The following is a 20,838-nucleotide window of genomic DNA, read 5'->3' as shown; positions in this document are numbered from 1 at the left end:
CCAATCCCTCCCAGCATCAGAGTCTTTTCCAATGAGTCAACTCTTCGAATGAGGTGGCCAAAGTAATGGAGTTTCAGCTTCAGCATCATTCCTTCCAAAGAAATCCCAGGGCTGATCTCCTTCAGAATGGATTGGTTGGATCTCCTTGCCTATTCAAATTATCTAGTTCTGCTTGAGTCAGTGGTTAGTTTGTGTGTTTCTATGAATTTCTAACCATTTCAGATAGGTTTTCTGATTTGTTGGCATATAGTTGTTCACAGTATTTCCTTATAATCCCCCTTTTATTTTATTTGTGTAAATTCAGCTGTAATGTCCCCTCTTTCATTTCTGATTTTAGTAATTTTTATTCCCTACTCTTTTTCTCTTAGTCAAGCTGACCTGCCTCTTGAGAAACCTGTATACAGGTCAGGAAGCAACAGTTAGAACTGGACATGGACCAACAGACTGGTTCCAAATAGGAAAAGGAGTACGTCAAGGCTGTATGTTGTCACCCTGCTTATTTAACTTATATGCAGAGTACATCATGAGAAATGCTGGGCTGGAAGAAGCACAAGCTGGAATCAAGATTGCTGGGAGAAATATCAATAACCTCAGATATGCAGATGACACCACCCTTATGGCAGAAAGTGAAGAGGAACTAAAGAGCCTCTTGAAGAAAGTGAAAGAGGAGAGAGAAAAAGTTGGCTTAAAGCTCAACATTCAAAAAAAAAAAAAAAAAAGCTCAACATTCAGAAAACGAAGATCATGGCATCTGGCCCCATCACTTCATGGCAAATAGATGGGGAAACAGTGGAAACAGTGGCTGATTTTATTTTTCTGGGCTCCAAAATCACTGCGGATGGTGACTGCAGCCATGAAATTAAAAGACGCTTGCTCCTTGGAAGGAAAGTTATGACCGACCTAGACAGCATATTAAAAAGCAGAGACATTACTTTGCCAACAAAGGTCCGTCTAGTCAAAGCTGTGGTTTTTCTAGTAGTCATGTATGGATGTGAGAATTGGACTATAAAGAAAGCTGTGCACAGAAGAATTGATGCTTTTGAACTGTGGTGTTGGAGAAGACTCTTGAGAGTCCCTTGGAGTGCAAGGAGATCCAACCAGTCCATCCTAAAGGAAATTAGTCCTGGGTGTTCACTGGAGGGACTGATGTTGAAGCTGAAACTCCAATCCTTTGGCCACTTGATGAGAAGAGCTGACTCATTGAAAAGACCCTGATGCTGGGAAAGATTGAGGGCAGGAGGAGGAGGGGACGACAGAGGATGAGATGGTTGGATGGCATCACCGACACAATGGACATGGGTTTGGGTGGACTCCGGGAGTTGGTGATGGACAGGGAGGCCTGGCATGCTGTGGTTCATGGGGTCGCAAAGAGTCGGACAAGACCGAGCGACTGAACTGAACTGAACTGAACTGTTTTTCTCTTAGTCAAGCTAACACTATGTCAATTTTGTCGTGATTCTATTGTTTTTCTATCTCTATTTCATTAATCTCTACTCTAATTCCTATATTTACTTCCTTCTGCTAGCTTTGGGTTTAGTTAGCTCTTTTTTTTTCTAGGTCCTTAGGTATAGAGTTAGATTGTTGCCTTGAGATTTTTCTTCCTTTTTAATGTAGGCATCAACTGCCGTAAATTTCCCTCTCAACACTGCTTTTGCTACATCTCCTGTGTTTCAGTATGCCGTGTTCTCCTTTAGTCTGTCTTGGGGAGGGGGGTAGGGTCTGTCCACACGCTGCGGCAGTCACCACAGTGGCCACTTCGCTTTCTGGGGGAGGGGCGGCTGGGGGAGTCTGGTACCTCAAGGCTTCCTCGTGTGTCACCAGCAAAGGCTTTTTTCATGCAGGGCGCAGAGTCGCCCACCCGTCACCTCCCTTTCCGGCCAACAGAGGTAAGCAAAGGGCCTCACAAGGGAGGGGCCTCATTGGACAAGAGTGCCAGCCCCCTTCGCATTGCCCAGGCTGCCACAATCGCTCCCACACCAACAAGGGGGCACGGGCGCCTGCCTTCCTTACGGACCACAGCACCCCCCCAACAGAGCTCTTCACCTGACACAGCACCGTGGAGGGGACCTGAGGAGCTTGCTGGGAAAGGGAAAGGATGCCATCACTCGGCTTTGGGCAGCTGAGCGGTGACCCAGATGCTCCAGGGGCACCTAAGAGGGCCAGGTGGGACATGCTCACGGTGGGATCCCCCACCGCCCGGCCGCGGGGAGGGCCTCTCACGAGACACGCCAAGAAGGGGAGGTGAGCGTGCCATGGCATCAGCAGACACCTGTGAGGCAGGGGCTGGAGACTGAGGATCGAGGGTCAGCTGGTGCCCCATGCCTGCCCTCCACACACCACCAACAGGTGGGCAGGAGCCCCGAGGGCCGGTGAGGAGAGTGAGAAGGGTAGCCCCCCAGTTGCCAGGAACCGCCGTCCCTTGTCTGGCACATCCTAGGCCCAGCTGGAGAGACTGGGACATCCCCACGTGGATAATCTGTAAGTATTTTCTAATTGGCCTTTTGATTTCTTTCTTTAATCGTAAATCATTATTTACAATTGTGTAAATTCCCACATATGTGGCTTGTTTCCTTTTCCTTCTGTTACTGGTTTCTAGCTTCATTCTGTGGTGGTGAGAGAAGATATGATTTCAATCTTTTAAAATTTATGGAAACTCACATTGGGCCCAACATATGGTCTATCTTGAGGGATGTTCTCTGTGCCCTAGAGAAAAATGTGTATTCTAGCTGTTGTCTACTGGAGTGTTCTGTGTAGGTCTAATTAAGTCTGATTGTTTTGTAATGTTCGTGTCCTCTTTTTCCTTATTGATCTTCTGTCTAGATGGTCTAGACATTTTTTTTCTTTTTTAAGAGCCAACATGTGGCTCTTTATTTATTCATTTTTGGCTGCTCTGGGTCTTCACTGCTGCCTGCAGGCTTTCTCTGGTTGCGGTGCATGGGTTTCTCATAGAGGTGGCTTCTCTTGTTGCAGAGCACAGACTCTAGGGCACTCAGGCTCAGTAGCTATGGCTCACAGGTTCTACAGTGCAGCCGCACAGAGTTAGTTGCCCTGTGGCATGTGGAATCTTCTCAGACCAGGGCTCAAACCCGGGTCCCCTGTATTGGCAGGCAGATTCTCACCACTAGACCACCAGGAAAATCCCAGTCTATCCATTATTGAAAGTGCACTATTAAAGTCTCCAACTTTAATAGAGAATTGTCTATTTTTCTGTTCAGTTCTGTCAATATTTGATTTATACATTTTGAAGGTCTTCCGTTTTGTGAATAAATGTTTTTAATTGTTATATCTTCTTGATGAATTGACTCTCTCATTAATAATTAATGTCTTTGTTGTAACAGTTTTTGACTTAAATTTTTAAAATTTCATATTAGTTTAACCATTTCAACTCTTTTAATTACAGTTTGCCTTAAAAAATTTTTTTTTCTTTTCCTTCCTTTTACTTGTGTCCTTGAGTCTAAAAATATTGAATTATAAAATTATTGGCTTTTGTATTTACTCAGGTAGTTACCTTTACTAAAATTTGTATTTCTTCATATGGCCACAAATTACATCTAACGTCCTTGCATTTCAACCAGAAGTACTCCCTTTAATGTTATCATAGAGCAGGGCTGCTAGCAATGAACTTCTTCAGGTTTTGTTTATCTGGGAATGTCTTAATTTTTGCCCAAATCTTTTTGAAAGATAGTTTTACTGGGTATAAAATTCTTCATTAATTTTCTCTTTTGGAGAAAAGAGAGTGTGTACACACACACACGTCAGCTCTGCTGCTACTGCTGCTAAGTTGCTTCAGTCGTGCCTGACTCTTAGTGACCCCATGGACTGCAGCCTACCAGGGTCCTCAGTCCATGGGATTTTCCAGGCAAGAGTACTGGAGTGGGGTGCCATTGCCTTCTCCAATGTCAGCTCTAGAATGTCTATTTAGTTCCTTAAATATTTTTTTCTATCTCTTTGTTATGTTCTTGTTATGTATTGCTTTCCTGATATCCTCAGTTCTTTGTTTATAGTTTCCTTTAGTTCTTTGAGTGTATTTAAAACACTATATTTTAAGTCTTTATCTAGTAGTCTAATGATCAGACTTCCTCAGGTATAGTTTCTGTTGATTAATTTTTTCCCTATGAATGAGCTGTACTTCCTGATTCTTTGTATGCCTGATAATTTTTTTGTTAAAAACTGGACATTTTGAATATTATAATGTAGTAACTCTGGAAATCAGATTTTCTCTCTTCCCCAGGGTTTACTTTGGTCCCTTTGTTTAGTGACTTATCTAAACTATTTTTGTAAATACTATATTCCTTGTTGTGTATGGTCTCTAAAGTCTCTATTTTACTGTCTCAGTAGTCAGCAGGTGACATGACTGAGATTTCCTTAAGTGCCTGGGACTAAAAAGGAAAAAAAGTAGTACTCTCTCGGTCTTTGTGCTTTACTCTGAGCTGAGGCTTTCCTTCAGCCTAAGCCATGCTGCTTACGCCTCCACCTTAGCCCTCACCCTCTTCTTTGCAGAGCCCACAGAGTTATCAGAGGTGGAACCTAATGACATTTTTGGCTGTGCCGGGTTTTAGTTGCAGCATGCAGGATCCTGAGTTGGCGGCACGTGAACTCAGTTGCAGCATGCAAATTCTTAGTTGTTGCATGTGGGATCTAGTTCCCTCATCAGGGAATGAACCTGGGCCCCCTGCTTTGGAAGCTTGGAGTCTTAGCTACTGGCCTACCAGGGGAGTCCTGACATCTCAGGTCTTTTCTGAGTATTCATTACATCCTGGGCATGTGCACTGCACTCTTTTTCCCAGTGTGTGCAGTGGCCCTTCTCAGCTGTTATTGCCCTAATAACCATCCTTCTCTCTCTCCTCCTTCCCAGTTTTTTTTTTGGGGGGGGGTGTCTGTCAGTCCCACTTATCCCTTTGCCACAGGAGGACATGAAGTGCATGTGACTTTAAATCCTTCCACAGATGCTGCTGCTGCCTGGAAAGTCACTCCAGGGGTGTGTGTGTGTGTGTGTGTGTGTTGACGAGGGAGAGCATAAAAAGAGTCAATTTCTGAGTCATTCCTCAGGGACCCACCAGTGAGGTCAAAACATGCAATTCCAGTTTTTAAGAACAAGGTTCTATATTAGCCCCCATCATCAGTCAGTTACATCAGGAGTGCCGGCTGTCATGTCATCCCCACAGCTGCTACCATGCTGGAGAATGAGAAATGAGAGTCAGGTGGGTGAGAATGTCACAGTGTCCTCTTGCTGAAGTTCAGTTTTCCTTTCTCTTCATTAAGCATCTTCCTGGTAGCTGTAAATTTTGGATTAGATTCCAGAGTCCTCCAAAAGCTGATTAAGTCCATTTTTCCCAAGTTGTGGTTGTTTCAGTGGAAGGACTGATTCTTTAACTGGTCCACTCCATCATTTTCTGTGATTTCACCTGGTCTCTGCCTTTTCTTAACTTTGCATTTTCATTCAGGTAAAATTTACAGGGACTTCCCTGGCGGTCCAGTGGTTAAGACTTCATGCTCCCAATGCAGGGGGCCTGGGTTTGATCCCTGGTCAGGGAACTAAGATCCCAAATGCCACAACTAAGAGTGTGCATGCTGCAACTGAGACCTGGCACAATCGAATACATAAATAAAAATATTTTTACAATTTACAAACAGCTATGCACAGCTTGATGAATTTTGCATATGTATACGCTCATACAGCTGCCACTCAGATGAAGACCTAGAGTATTTTCAGTTCCTTAGGAATCGCCTTCATATTCCTTCCAGGAGACTTACCCATTCTCTCAGATAACTGTCACTATGACCTTGATCACCGGAAGTTAGTTTCGCCTATTGTAGAAGTTCTTATGAATAGAGTCAAGCAGTAGGTACTCCTCTGAGTCTGGTTATTCTTGCTCAGCCTAATGTTTTTGGGATTCATCCATGTTATTGCTTCTAGCTGAAGTTCATTCCTTTTTCATTACTGAAACAATTCCACTGTGTGACTATATCATGATTTGTTTATCCATTCATCAATTGATGGGTATCTGGGTTGTTTCCAGCTTGGAGCTGTTATGAATAGAGCTGCTATGAACATTCTTGTATGCATATTTTTGTTAATATGATGCATGGACTTTTTTCTCTTTGGCGTTCGTCTGAGAGAACATTCTCTTGGTCACTGGACTCTTGTAGGGGGAAATGCCCTGCTCTCTATATCCAGTGACCTTTTCTCTGTGCCCACCCCATCTGAACTCTGGTTTGGCCTTCTGCTTCTTGAACCCCACAACTCCCAGGAATTCTGTGACTTTTCTCTGCTGGCTTCTGTCCATCCCACTTGACTTTCATTTGTTAGTCCTTTAACTTTTCTTAATCCCCAGCTGGAACACTCCCCCTCCAAAACCCTTCTGGACCCCTTTTTCCATTGGGTCTGGCTGTTCACCTTGGCTCTCTCATTTTCTTCCAAAACCTGACTCTCAATGAATATGGAATCCAAGACTTGACCTTCATCTCTGTCTTCCCTTCTAAAAGTGGGCCAATGGGCAACTGCTTGTTGGACATCTCTGCTTGGGTGACCCCAAACCCCTCACAATCCACATTTTCCCACTTTCCCTTTCCACCATCCCTCAGCTCATTCTCTCTCCTCTGTGATACACAGCTCAAGAACTGCTCCTTTTTTCCTTTAGCTGCACAAGTCTAGGTCCCCACTTCCTTCACTCTGTCCCTTTCCTTTTCCCCAGCAACCAATCTGGAGAACCCCAGCACCATCCACAGAGCCTTTCCAATGTCTTTGGCGGCGGGAGGGGGTGGGGGGGCACCCTGCTCCTCTCTAGCCTCATGGCCACTGCCCCAGTTCAGGCCTGAACCCGAGCATCCCCTTTCAGTATTGTTGCTGGGCTTCCATCCCCTAGCCTTGGCCTGAGGCTCTCTCCATGGTCCCCATGGCCGGCCCTGGCCGTGTCTGCCTCAGCTGCGAGGCCACACTCCTGGGCCCTGCTTTGGGGCCTGGGCTGCAGCCGAGCCAGCCCCAGGCACCATTCCTTAGCACCGATCGTGCGTGGCGGACACGCTCCGTGGTCGGGGCTCACAGACAGGTTTTTTGAGTTAAGAGATTTGGAAGGGACATCAGCACTGGTTGCAGTTCAGAGTCCGTGAGGTGCTGGGTAGACCCTGTGTGAGCTCATCTTTCCTGGGGCAGCTGGACTCAGGGCTAAGCCGGCGGGGGCAGCGGATTGGAAAATTTCACACTCATGCTCACCGCTTGGCTGGCCTCTGGGTGTTTGGCAGCTCAGGTGACTTGCGGGGAGGCCTTAGTCAACCTTTTCCTCCAGCAAGTACTGCAAGGCTGGGTTCACCTCTAGACGGGTCACAAAGGCAGGGCTGGGGAGGTGGGTACCTTGAGAGACAGACACTGTTATGATGGACTTGTGCCCTTGTTGGGGAAAGGAGATTCATAAGGAGACGTTGGTGCGACTCCTGAAGGTTGGTGCGACTTGTGTGTGTGTGTGTGTGTGTGTGTGTGTGAGGGAGATGGCATTGATCATTTGAGACTGAATAGCTAATTTATTTGTGCTTTAATGTGTTAAAGCACAGTGTTAAATAATTCACCTGCCAGTGCTGGAGATGCAAGAGACAAGTTCGATCCTTGGGTGGGGAGGATCCCCTGGAGGAGGAAATGGCAATCCACTCCAGTATCCTTGCCTGAAAAATCCCATAGACCGAGGAGCCTGGCAGGCTACAGTCTATGGGGTCACAGAGTCGGACACGACTGAGTGACTGACCACGGGCACAATGTGTCCACAACCCTCTGGAAGAACCGCAGCGATACATCTCAGTGAGACAGTACCTGGTCACAGTTAAGAGCAGGGCTCTGGAGCCAGCCTGCCCTGAGGTCAACATCTAGCTCCACCACTTGCTGGCTGTGTGACCTTAGGCAAGTTGCTTAACCTCTCTGTTCCTCTGTCTCCTCATCCGTAACATGGTGATGATAATAATCAGCACCCATCTACCTACTTTATCTGATATTCATGATCATTAAATACATTTAGTACAAATGAAGATTGAGGACAGGACCTGACGCCTAGTAGATACTCAGATATTCATGTTGCTATTACTATACTTTTTCCAGCCTACCCTTCCACACCCTCCCTCCATCATTTTGCTCCTCTCTGTCTATGCTGGGGAGCTCTTACTCCTTCCAACCCAGCTCAAAAATCACCTCTTCTGGGAAACCTCCCCCAACACCCAGATCCTTTTTTCTGTTGTATCAACACTTGCACATTTTATTTTTTGAGCTTTAAAAAAATTATTTTTATTTATTTATCTGGCTGCACCGGGTCTTAGTTGCAGCACGTGGGATCTTTAGTTGCCACATGTGAACTCTTAGTTACAGCATGTGGGCTCTAGTTCCCTGGCCAGGGATCGAACCTTGGGCCCCCTGCACTGGGAGCTCAGAATCTTGGCCGCTAGACCACCAGGGAAGTCCTAGCACTTGCACCTTTTAAGTTTAAACATGTCTTTAGCTGTCTGGCCTTCTCATCAGCCGGTGAGCAACTTGAGGGCAAGCCTAAGTCTAAACCATGCCTTTGTTCCTAACACCCCAAACCCCCTGGTGTTGGTGGTTTAGTCGCTCAGTCGTGTCCGACTCTGTGACCCCAGAACTGTGGCCCGCCAGGCTCCTCTGTCCATGGGATTCTCCAGGCAAGAATACTGGAGTGGGTAGCCATTCCCTTCTCCACCAGACCCCCGTGGCTAGCCCCAAATAACCATCTGATGAGTGTGTGTTGGATGGGTAATTGAAAGAATTAATGACACATGATAAGGAAACATAATGGAAGACAGTTATGAAATTCTACACTATGGCAGCTACGATGAAGTGTCTGCTGCTGCTGCTAAGTCGTTTCAGTCGTGTCCGACTCTGTGCGACCCCAGAGACGGCAGCCCACCAGGCTCCCCCGTCCCTGGGATTCTCCAGGCAAGAACACTGGAGTGGGTTGCCATTTCCTTCTCCAATGCATGAAAGTGAAAAGTGAAAGTGAAGTCGTTTAGTCGTGTCCGACTCCTAGCGACCTCATGGACTGCAGCACACCAGGCTCCTCCATCCATGGGATTTTCCAGCAAGAGTAATGGAGTGGGGTGCCATCGCCTTCTCCGAGTGAAGTGTCTGACCAGGCATAAATGGCAATGATGCTTCCCCAAGCTAAGGCCAGTGCGTGCCATACTGTGAGATCCTGTGGGTGGCAGCAGTCAGGGCAGGCTTCCTGGGGGAGGAGGGGTCAAAGTGACAAGCCCAGGCTGGTTCCAACTGGCTCCAAAAATGTCAGGCGCTGTGGGATTGGCAGCTGGTGTCCCCATGGTCTGTCCTGGGCCATCGTGCTGCCCCTTTGGGGCCGGGGGAGCTTGGCAGGATGGAGTTCTCCATTCTGGTCCGGGGAAATGACCTGAATGTGAGGTGGTGCTGGTGAGGCCCAGCTCCATCCGGTGACACACGGAACCTCTTAGAGAGGATTTCACGCTCCCTGCCCTAATGAAGACAGTCTCTGTTGTGCCTTGGGAAAACAGAGGTCTCACTCCAGCCTTCTGAAACCAATTGGAAACAAACCTTCCTTCCCCGCCCCTCCCCCAACAGTTTCAGAGGCCAAAAAAATAATGCAGAACGAAGCAGGACCGAATGGCTGAGGAGCTTGGGACCCCGCTCCCTGTGGTGAGCAGAGCGGCCACTTCCTCTTGGAAGGATGGGAGCCAGCTTAGGCCATCTCTCCAAAGCTGAACTCCCTATCTGTTTATCCTGCTGGCTCACCAGAAAGTCTTCAGAGAGGGTGTGGCAAAGCCGATATTGGAATTGAGCCATAGCCACATGCCCGCTCGGTGGTGCTGATGCCTGCCCGCTTCCCCTCGTCAGTAAGGTCCCTGCTCTGCAGCCTTCGGCCCAGGTCCAGGGCCCCACGGCTCCTTCTTATACCCTGTCCCCTCCGTAGAGGTCTGACTGGCACCCAGGCCAGGCCCAAAGGGCCCAGCTTCTTCCCACTCGCTGGATTCCTGGCCTGGGTCTTCCCCTCCATGGCCTGGGTGACCTGACCCACGTCCTTGCATCTTTGAGCCTCGGTTCCCCAGAAGAGCAAATGGAGAGAGTGAAAGTGACTTCCTGCCTGTGTGAGGGGGGCGGAAGCCCCTCCATAGGAGATGCGGGAAGGCACACGTATGAGTTACCGCCATCATGCTCGCCTGTCTCCAGGTCTGAGCCTCCCCTCTGCTCCTCCAGTTCCTTGCCAATGTGTGGTCCAACTCTGGGCCACCCCCCTAGGAAACCTCCCTGGACCATAGTAACCCCAAGGATGCCAGGTCGGTATGCAGTCTGAGCAGTTCGGCACTCACTAGGCACACCTGGTTGTATTTATGTATCTGTTTATTTCAGAAAAAAGCATAGCAATTGGAGGCCAAAGGTTGAGTTGGAGTTTCTACACCCCCACTGCTGTCTAGCTGAGATGGGGAAGCAGCCTGCAGCCTCTCTCCAAGCCCCCAAGTTCCTCATTTCTGAGTGGAGATGGTTATAATCACGCCTACCTCCTGGACTTCTTACAGGCACGATGGGCTGCAGACATGCGAAAGTACTTTGTGGACTATAAAAAGCACTTGGTCACGTCGCTTCTTTCTGTTTCTAGTTTGATGTACGTTTCCTGTGAGAAAGACCTGAGCCAGGGTGATGGAGCCGGGAGGATGTGGTACCAGGCAGGTGCCCGGTGAGTGGTCCTTCTGGACCCCACATGGGGTGGGAGCAAGCCAGGAACGCTGGCCTGCCGTGACTCAGATGGCCCACAGGAGTGCTGGCCGGGGGAGAAGGCAGTGGCAACCCCGTGGATTGATTTCCAGCCCCGGTCCCCGTCTAAAGACATCCAGATGGTTGTTTGACGATGTTACCCAGGAAGCCCATTGCCAGACATGAAGGCTCTGAGAAGAGGTCCAAGGAAACACAACCAGAGGACACAAGAGGACACATCTGATGGTTGAAATGTTGAGTTGCCCAAAGCCCAGCTAGAGACCGTCAAAATACAAACACCCAGTGGGAAACAGAGCCACAGAGATCGGATTGTGAAATGGAGTGCCAGAAAATTCTGAATAATTGAATTATGAAAATTCTTTTTCCTAAATGAAGGAGAGAGGCTGCCGGCTGTGGTGGGGAGGAGGAGAGAGTGCTGGGCCGGGGGAGGATGTCTTCCCAGGGTCACGCCCGGGCTGGACTCAGCTCCATCCCCTCTCTGTTCCCTGTGCCCAGCCAGAGGCAGGGTTCAGAGCAGCAGACATCAGGGAGACCTGGAGGGTCTCAAACATCATGGCCAGAAGTTGTTATCTTTAATGATGGGGAGCCATGGAGGTGGGGGGGGGAGAGTCACAGATATCAAGTCCAGATATTTGAACTTGAACTGTGGTGAAGAAGATTGGCAGAATGGAGGGGAACTGACTGGATATCATAGATGGAGAGTGGGGATGAGGCTTGATGATGACCCTCGCACTTTGGGAGCAGGAGACAGAGTGGGTACCAAGTACGAGTAGACGTGGGATCAAAAAGGATGGCATTTATGGAGTTTGGTGGACTGGCCAGCTGGACATGCTCAGAGGAGTTTGGATAAACAGATTGAGGTTTGCAGTAAACATCTAGATCTGGAGTTTCAGGCTTGGGAGCTGTCTGAGGTTGGGTTTCTTAGAAGCAGACCCTGAGATGCAGATTTCTGTGTGAATGATTCATTAAGGAGGTGCTCCCAGGGGAGCCTGGGAAGGGGTGGTGGGGGATGTAGGACAACACAAGAGAAGGAGTCAAGCAATAAAAAGTGCAGAACCCCAGCACCCACCCCTGAGGGGACTCTGGAGTGTACTTAGGCTTCTTGGCCTGAGACTGGCATCAGAGTGATTGTTTCTGAGAGTGATGGTTTCTGCCGGTGTAAGCCAGTGGTTAGGGATTGTGGTAGCGAGGGATGGGTAGGTTGCTTGGCGTCTAACTCTCTGCAAGTGCAGGGAAGCCTCCAGCAGGCCAAGGGCTGTCCTCCAAAAAGGGGCCAAGAGCCAGTTGTTGAACAGGAAAGCCTAGCAAGTCCAGGTACGCAGAGTCGTCCCAGGGTTCCGCGTTGGGGAAGATGAATCATACTGTCTGCTCCCCGAGTCCACAGCAAGTTGACCATCATCAAAGCTGGCGTGGATGGGTTGGCCCTGGAGAGGGCAGAGCCAGAAGAGGAGAGCAGAGGGTGGGCTCTGGGCAACACTGACTGTCCAAGTTCCTGGCTGGGAGGGGCCTTAAAAAAAACAATGGTTTATTTGGCCACGCTGGGTCTTAGTTATGACACGTGGGATCTTCGCTCTTCGTCGTGGCTCGCTGGATCTAGTTTCCTGACCAGGAATCCAAAGTGGGCTACCCTCTGCATTGAGAATTGGGAGTCTTGGCCATTGGATCCCCTGGAAGTCCTTGGGAGGAGACTTACAGTCCACCTGACCTAGTTTCCCATGGATGCCAGCAAGCGTCGGTCACAAGTGATTTCTTGTTGTTTAGCTGCTAAGCCATGCCGACTCCTTGCAACCCCATGGATTGGAACCCTCCAGGCTCCTCTGTCCATAGGATTTTCCAGGCAAGAATACTGGAGTAGGTTGCCTTTCCCTTCTCCAGGGGATCCTCCCAACCCAGGGATTGAACTCCCATCTCCTGCATTGGCAGGCGGGTTCTTTACCACTGAGCCACTTGGAAAGTAACTCTACTCAAATGACTTCAGCAGGAAATGAAGTCTTTGACCCTGGTCGCTGAGAAGTCTAAGGGTATGGCCAGGTGCTGGAGTGGAAATTACGTGACCAGGTTTCTCTCTCTCCAACTTTTGACTGTGGCTCCCCTTGTGTGCTGGTCTCCCTCGGAAAGGCTGGTGTCTGACAGCCCCAAGCACTATCCTTCAATTTCTCAGTACAAAAGGAAGAAGGACAGTCTTCCTCGCAGCTGCCAAATGTCAGATCTCAGAGAAGACCAGTTATCCTGCTGGGGTCACATGTCCATCCCTGACCCGGTCGTTCTGGGGCACCCTATCCTGAAAGTACCCACAGTGGGTACTGTCATCTAGCCAGCATCACCCACTCCCAAATCTCTCTCTCCCTCCCTTTCTCTCTGTATTTCACTCAGGCCCAAGTCACAAGACTACTTCTAGGAGGGGGGATTGGGAAGGATCAGCCCCTCCAAACCAGATGAAATGACTTCTCCATGGGAAGAAGTTTCAACTACTGCAAGAATCTGCATGTAATGCGGGAGACCCAGGTTTGACCCCTGGGCTGGGAAGATCCCCTGGAGAAAGGAATGACTACCCACTCCAGTTTTCTTGCCTGGAGAGTCCCATGGACAGAGGAGCCTGGTGGGCTATAGTCCATGGGGTCATGAAGAGTTGGACATGGCTGAGCGACTGACATGAAGGAAAAGGAGGAAAGTCTGGGTTGACGACTGTGGACATCCTGCCCACCTGTTGGATGGCCACCTGGCCTCCCCTTGTGTTTCTGAGATGGGGATGCTCCCCTCCCCAAGGCGTCTAGGAAGGTCAGGGTGGATCCTAGGAAGGGGAATGGGACAAACAGACGGCCTACCCTGGAGAGATGGAGAGAAGAAGGACAGGCTTCAGCTAGGTGGTTGGAGCCTGTCTGGGATCTGAGACAGGGGAAGGGGCAGAAGCAGGCCCTACATGGAAGGCCCTGGGGTCTGGCCTTGGGGTTTGGAGACACTGCTCCTGAGACACTGGCTTATGGGGCAGATAGAAGAGCAGACACTCCCCATGTCAGGCTGCAAAGGGGGAGCTGAGCGGACCTGGCAGGAGAAGCTGCCAGCTGCTGGGGCTGTTCCAGGAGTCAGGCAGGGGGACATAGCTAGCATCCAAGGCCAGGGAAGACTTGATGGTGGCCCTTGAACTCTGACCCTACTGGTCAACATGATAGAGCTGGCCAGCACCTGGGGCACTAGGGTAGGAGTCAGTCCCCAGATGCAGGGGGCAAAGAGCATGCCATTCCTACAGGGACAGAAAGTCCATTAACAGTAGGAAGTAACACGACGTTTTAAAGCACTTATACTAAAAAAAAAAAAAAAAAAAAAGAGTTAAAAATAAAAGAAAGTAGATTAGTCGTTGCCCAGGGCTGGTGGGGTGCTGGGAGGGAGGCAGGGGATGATGGCTAAAGGATATGGGGTTTCTTTTAGAGGTGATGAAAAGATCCTAAAGTGGTTACACGTATCTGTCAGTATACTAAAACCCATCAAATGGTACACTCTGAATGGGCGAGTTGCCGGGTGTGTGAATTATATCTTAATAAAGCCTTTTCGTTGTTGTTTTTAAAAAAGTGTTATTGGGACAGGTCGCCAAACAGGAGTGCTTGGCAAGGAGACTGAGGCATAAGCCTCTCCTGTGGGCTGGCTGGGCCCCCATGGAGGAATAGAGGCTGCTATGGCCCAGATGGTCCCCAGAGTGTCCCCAGGCAGGTGAGAGCCTAATGGAACCACCTGCAAATGCCATCTTCTGTTGCTACTATGGGGAGGACTCGCCTGTCTGAGCTCCCACTTCCATCACCTGCTTATCTATACTAGATCCTAAGGCGGGGGGCACTCTCTCTCCTCTGTACCCTCTCGGCTCTGTAGTCAGGGAACCTTGGCAAATGCACACGTATATTCATGTCACCCCTTGAGTGACAAGCGCATCTGACCTTCTTGCACATCCAGCCTCTGCTAACCCCTGCTAACTGACCTCTTTCCATCCTTTGAACTTGACATGGCCTCAGGGCCTTTGCATTTCTGGTTCTCAGGGACCAAAGCTCCTTTCTCCTCTTTGGGCCTAGGAAAACAGGAGTAGCTCCTACCTCCCCTCCTGAAGACCACCTCTCCCCGCGCCCAAGTGTACATTCCTGCCTGTTTGGAATGTAAGCTCTCTGGGTCTGTGTGTGCTCACCCAACCCAGAACACCCCATAAAAATGTGTTCAATGAGCAAAAGGAATGTTCTCTCTGGCCTGGGAAGGCTGGAGCCTGCAAAGCGAGCCTGTGGGTCTCCTGGGTGTGAGCAGACGAGGCCAGCAGGTGAATCCTCTTCCCCAGTCATGTAGCCTGATGAGTCCTGGGCCTGGGGGTCACGCATCTCTCTGTGGCCAGCACCCTGGAGGTCAGAAAGCCCCACAGCCGCACGTTTGTTGAGCTGGGGCAGGCCGTCCTGAGACTGCGACAGGGGTAAGTTGGAGCTGGAGGCTCTGAGGGTAAGGAGATGCTTTGGCCTGGAAAATCACATCACGAGCTCGAGGCTGGCCTCAGGACAAGGCAGGGAAATTGCTAAGGGCCTGGCGTTCCAAGAGGCGGCCTGTGCAAGAGGAGAGACTCATTCTTGGAAAGTCGAAACCCCCACGGGGGCTGCAGCGGGTCTTTGAGCTGCTGGCGCGCGCGCCATTCTGGCTTCGGGATCAACCAGAGTGGTGAAAACAGAGTGACTGGAGAGTCTGGCCGCCTCGCGGCGTGGACAGGACGGTGAGGTCCAGGGGACCGGGGCCATCCTGCGAGGCCGCGGCAAACTGGAACGTGGGTCCAGGTGCCCTGGCTCCCGGCCTGCCCTCTTTTCTTTCTGTCAGGCCGCGGCCGCCGCTGCCTCTTCCAAGTGGGAAAATCCACGTGGCACTTCTTCTTGATTCTGGAAGGGATGGTGCAGTGAGCGTGTGGACGCTCACAGAGCTTCGCGTCCGAAGTGGATTTCCCTTCCCGAGGTTTTTTCTTAACCTGGAGTCATTGCTGATTTACATTTTACCCCTTTTGCTTATCGTGTAATCTCCAGCTACACACAGACACATACACACAGATAAATATGCAAACACAGATGCACACATTGCAAACCGTGAGTTCATATTGATGCACTCAACTGCTGTCCAGCACCCTAGTTTGGTTAAACCAAACTTCTAGACTTCTCCTTTCCATGTATGTGCGTTCCCCTCCAACAGTGAAGAAGTACTACCTCCTATTTTGTATTTATTTGCTCAGAGAAATCGTTTTAGAGTTGGTAACCCATACCACCTTAACAGGAAAACCTATTAATTGGTATTAAATATGCCTTTACATTTCCTTAAGATAAAATTTAATATAGAAAATGCACACATCTTAAGCGTGTGATTTGATGAGCTTTAACAAATACATACACTTGTATGACCCACGGCCCAACTGTCTTGATAAGCCATACCATAGCCAGGGTGGCTTACATATTAGGCACTTATTTCTCATGGTCTGGAGGCTGGAAGTCCAAGATCAGAGTGCCAGTGGATTTGGTTCTTGAGGTTTATCTTCCTGGTGTGTAGATGGCTGTCTTCTTGCTGCGTCCTCATTAGGCAGAGAGAGCACTCTGGTCTTGTTCTTCTTATAAGGTTGCTAATCCCATTCTGGGGGCCCCACCATTATGACCTCATCTAAACCTAATTACCTCCCCAAAGCCTCATCTCTAAATGCCAGCACCTTGGGGGTTATGGCTTCAACAAATGAAGTTTGGAGAGGCACAAACATTCAGTACCTAACATCAGTCAAAGTAGAGACAATTTCTGTCGTTTTAGAATATTCTCTAGAGCAACTAGGGACAGAATTGGCTGGGTGATGAGAAAAGTGTATGTTCAACCAAACAAGAAATGGTCAGAACTTTCCTCACAGTTTTCCTATTTTTTATGTTCTCCCTAACGATAAAGAAGAGTGGTACTGTTAGTGTTTAAATTTCATCCTTTAGAAGTGGAAGCATACAGCATGTGTGTGTGTGTGTGTGTGTGTGTGTGTATAGAAAGAAAGAAAGTGAAGTTGCGCAGTTGTGTCCAACTCTTTGCTACCACATGGACTGTAGCCTACCAGGCTCCTCCAACCATGGGAATTTTCCAGGCAAGAGGACTGGAGTGGGTTGCCATTTCCTTCTCCAGAGGATCTTCCCAACCCAGGGATCAAACTTGGGTCTCCCACATTGCAGGCAGATGCTTTACCATCTGAGCCACCAGGGGGCTATATATGTGTGTGTATACACATACACACACACACACACACACATACACACACACACTTAAGTATATGTATACATATATTCACATATTCTTTTTCAGTCTGGTCATTCTAATAGATATATAGTGGTATCCCTTGATTTTAATGCATTTTCCTGCAGAAAATTACGTTCAACTTATTTATAAAACTTCGTTTAGGAAGTGTCTAAGGTTTAGGTATATTTTGCCTGTTTTTTAAATTGGGTTTTAATTTTTTATTATGGATTTGTTTGGAGTTTTTTATATATTCTGGATACAAGTTGTTTGTCAGATCTATGTCTTGCAAGTATATATTTTTTCAAATCTGTGACTTGTCTATTCCTTTTCTTCGGTTCAGTTGTTTAGTTCAGTCTCTCAGTCGCATCCAACTCCTTGCAACCCCATGGACTGCAGCATGCCAGGCTTCCCTGTCCATCACCAACTCCCAGAGCCTACTCAAACTCGTGTCCATCGAGTCAGTGATGCCATCCAACCATCTCATTCTCTGTTGTCCCCTTCTCCTCTTGCCTTCAATTTTTCCCAGAATCACAGTCTTTTCCAGTGAGTCAGTTCCTCGCATCAGGTGGCCAAAGTATTGGAGTTTCAGCTTCAGCATCAGTCCTTCCAATGAATATTCAGGACTGATTTCCTTTAGGACGGACTGGTTGGATCTCCTTGCAGTCCAAGGGACTCTCAAGAGTCTTCTCCAACACCACAGTTCAAAAGCATCAATTCTTTGGCGCTCAGCTTTCTTTATAGTCCAACTCTCACATCCATACATGACTACTGGGAAAACCACAGCTTTGACTAGACGGACCTTTGTTGGCAAAGTAATGTCTCTGCTTTTTAATATGCTGTCTAGGTCGGTCATAACTTTTATTCCAAGGAGCAAGCGTCTTTTAATTTCATGGCTGCAGTCACCATCTGCAGTGATTTTGGAGCCCCTCAAAATAAAGTCTGTCACTGTTTCCATTGTTTCCCCATCTATTTGCCATGAAGTGATGGGGCCGGATGCTATGATCTTAGTTTTCTGAATGTTGAATCTTAAGCCAACTTTTTCACTCTAACTTTTTTACTGTGAGTTCTTTCCTTATTGGTCACTTAATTTTTTTTATTTCGTTGCACTGGATCTTAGTTGCGGCACACAGCACCTTCAATCTTTGTTGCATCTGCTGGGATCTAGTTCCCTGACCAGGGATCGAACCCCAGCCCCCTATATTGGGAGGGTCGAGTCTTAGCTACTGGGCCACCAGGGAAATCCCTTGGTAACTTTTTTTAACGTGATAAAATACACAGAACGTACAATCTACCATCTTAACCATTTTAAAATTCAGTAGCGTTTAGTGCATTCATAGTATTGTGCAATGGTCACCACTGTCTAATTTCATTTTCATCAGTCCAAAAGGAAACCCAATACCCATTAAACTGTCATTCCACATTCTCCCTTTCCAGCCTCTGGCAACCACTAATCTACTCTTGGTCCCCATGGATTTGACTATTTTGGATATTTCATATTAACAGAATCATACAGTATGTGGGCTCTTGTGTCTAGCTCATTTCAATTAGCATAACATTTTCAAGGTTCATCCACACTGTAGAAATAAGTTCACATCCATTCTGTGAATAAGGTCGTGTCATCTGTAAACAGACGTGGTTTTGCTTCTTTTCTTTTTCTTTTTTTTACTTCTTTCCTCATCTGGAAGTCTCTGCATCTTTTTCTTGCCTTGCTGCCCTGGCTAGGACCTCTAATGCCATGTTGAAGAGAAGTGGTAAGAACAGACACTCCTGTCTTGTTCCCGATCTTAGGAAAGAAAAAATTTTAGTCTTTCACAATGAAATATTATGTTGCTCTGGGTTTCTCATAGATGGCTTTCATCAGATTGAGGAAATTCACTTCTATTTCTAGCTGGTTGAGTGTTTTAATGAGGAAAGGGTGTTGGATTTTGTTGTTATTGTTTTTTTACATTTATTGAGATTAGTTTGTGTTTTCCCCTTTATTTTGTTACTATGGAATATTTCACAGGTTGATTTTTGTGTACTGAACTAAGTTTGCATTCCTGGGATAAATCCCACCTGATCACAGCGTATAATCATTTTTGTATGCTGCTAGATTCAGTTTTCTAATATTTTATTGAGGATTTTCCTTCTATTTTCATAAGGAATATTGGTCTATAATTTTCTTTCCTTGTGAGAGTTTTGTCTGGCTTTGGTATCTGCAAAGTACTGGCCTCACAGAATGGCTTAGGAAGTGTTCTCCTCTCTTCTCTTTTATGGGAAGACTGTGAGAGATTGGTGTTAATTCTTTTTAAACATTTGGTGAAATTAAACAATGTAACCATCTTGTCCTGGGCTTTTCTGTGTTGAAAGTGTTTTGATTACTAACTCAATTTCTTGTTACATGTTTTTTCAGATTTGCTTTATCTTTTTCAGTCTCTCTTGGGAGTTTGTGCATTTCTAGGAATTTTTCCATTTCATCTAGGTTATCTAATTTGTTGTCATAGTATTTTCTTATAATCCTCTTTATTTTTGTAAGATCTGTATTAGTGTCTCTTCTTTTATTCCTGAGTTCAATAATTTGAGTCGTTTTCCTTTTTTCCTTCATCTGTCTGGCTAAAGCTTTGTCAATTTTGTTGATCATTTCAAATGACCAATTTTTGGCTTTGTTCATTGTCTCTATTGAGTTTCTTGTCTCTGTTTCATGTATTTCCATGCTAATATTTATTATTTCCTTCCTTCTGAGTCCTTTGGGTTTGGTTTGCTCTTTCTCCCCCTAGTTTCTTTTCTCCTTTTTGGGTCGGGCTGCGTGGCATGCAGGATCTTAGTTCCCCAATAAGGGATCCTACCCACACCACCCTCCAGTGGAAGCTTGGAGTCTTAACCACTGGACTGCCAGTATGCTAGGTTGTTGATTTGGGATCTTTTCTCCTTTTTAATTTGGGTGTTTATAGCTATCAATTTCCCTCATTTATAGCACTACTTCTGCTCCATCTCCAAAGTTTTGGTATGTCGTTTTTGTTTTCATTAATCTCACAACATTTTCTAGTTCTCTTTGTGATTTCTCCTTTGATCCACTTTATTTAAGAGTGTGTTGTTGAATTTCTGTGTATTTGTCGATTTTCCAAATGTTATTAACTTCTAATTTCATCCCATTATGGTCAGAAAACCTACTTGCATTATTTCAGTCTATTAAAAGATATTTATGGTCTAACGTATCAATTATCCTGGAGAACATTCCATGTGCGCTTGAGAAGAATGTGTATCTTGCTGCTGTTAGGTAGATGTTCAATAGACGTTCATTAGATCTAGTTGGTGTATATTCTGTATCCTGATGACCTTCTGTCTGGTGTTCTCTCCATTATTAAAAGTGGAATATTGACATATCTAATAAGGGAATTCCCTGGCAACTGCCAGGGCCCAGTTCAATCCCTGATCAGGGAACTAAGATCCTGAAAGCCGCATGGCAAAAAAAAGAAAAACAAGAAAGGAATACCTAAATATCATAGTTGGGGTGCTTATTTTTTCCGTCAGTTCTTTCAGTTTTTGCTTTGCTTTGTGTGGGGCTCTGTTTTTAGGTATATATGTTAACAATTATTATATCTTATTAATGTGTTGACCTTGTTATCATTCTGTGATGTCCTTCTGTGTCTTTAGTAACATTTTTTCCTCTTAAAAAGTATTTATTTATTTGTTTGGCTGGGCAGGGTCGTAGTTGCAGCATGTGGGATCTAGTCCCCTGATCAGGGGCCAGACCCTGGCGCCTGCGTGGGGACTGCAGAAGCGTGGTCACTGGACCACCAGGGAAGTCCTAACAATTTTTTTTTTTTTCTTAAGTCTATTTTGTCTGAATTTAGTGTAGGCACTCCATC

The 20,838-nt window shown here is 47.1% G+C and overlaps 1 long non-coding RNA gene across 2 annotated transcripts in view; it reads left to right on the top strand.

Moving 5' to 3' along the window:
* The window catches only part of LOC101907142 (uncharacterized), a 50,736-nt gene that overhangs the window by 11,700 nt on the left and 18,198 nt on the right, over positions 1-20,838 (top strand). For both annotated transcript variants that reach the window (XR_001495120.3, XR_009492871.1), the window contains exon 2: positions 369-2,478. This is a non-coding gene — a long non-coding RNA (uncharacterized lncRNA). The remainder of the gene's footprint in view (positions 1-368; positions 2,479-20,838) is intronic.

This window comes from Bos taurus, chromosome 25 (genome assembly GCF_002263795.3).
Source record: "Bos taurus isolate L1 Dominette 01449 registration number 42190680 breed Hereford chromosome 25, ARS-UCD2.0, whole genome shotgun sequence".
Classification (NCBI taxonomy): Eukaryota; Metazoa; Chordata; class Mammalia; order Artiodactyla; family Bovidae; genus Bos; species Bos taurus.
This window is presented reverse-complemented; position numbering and strand designations above follow the sequence as displayed.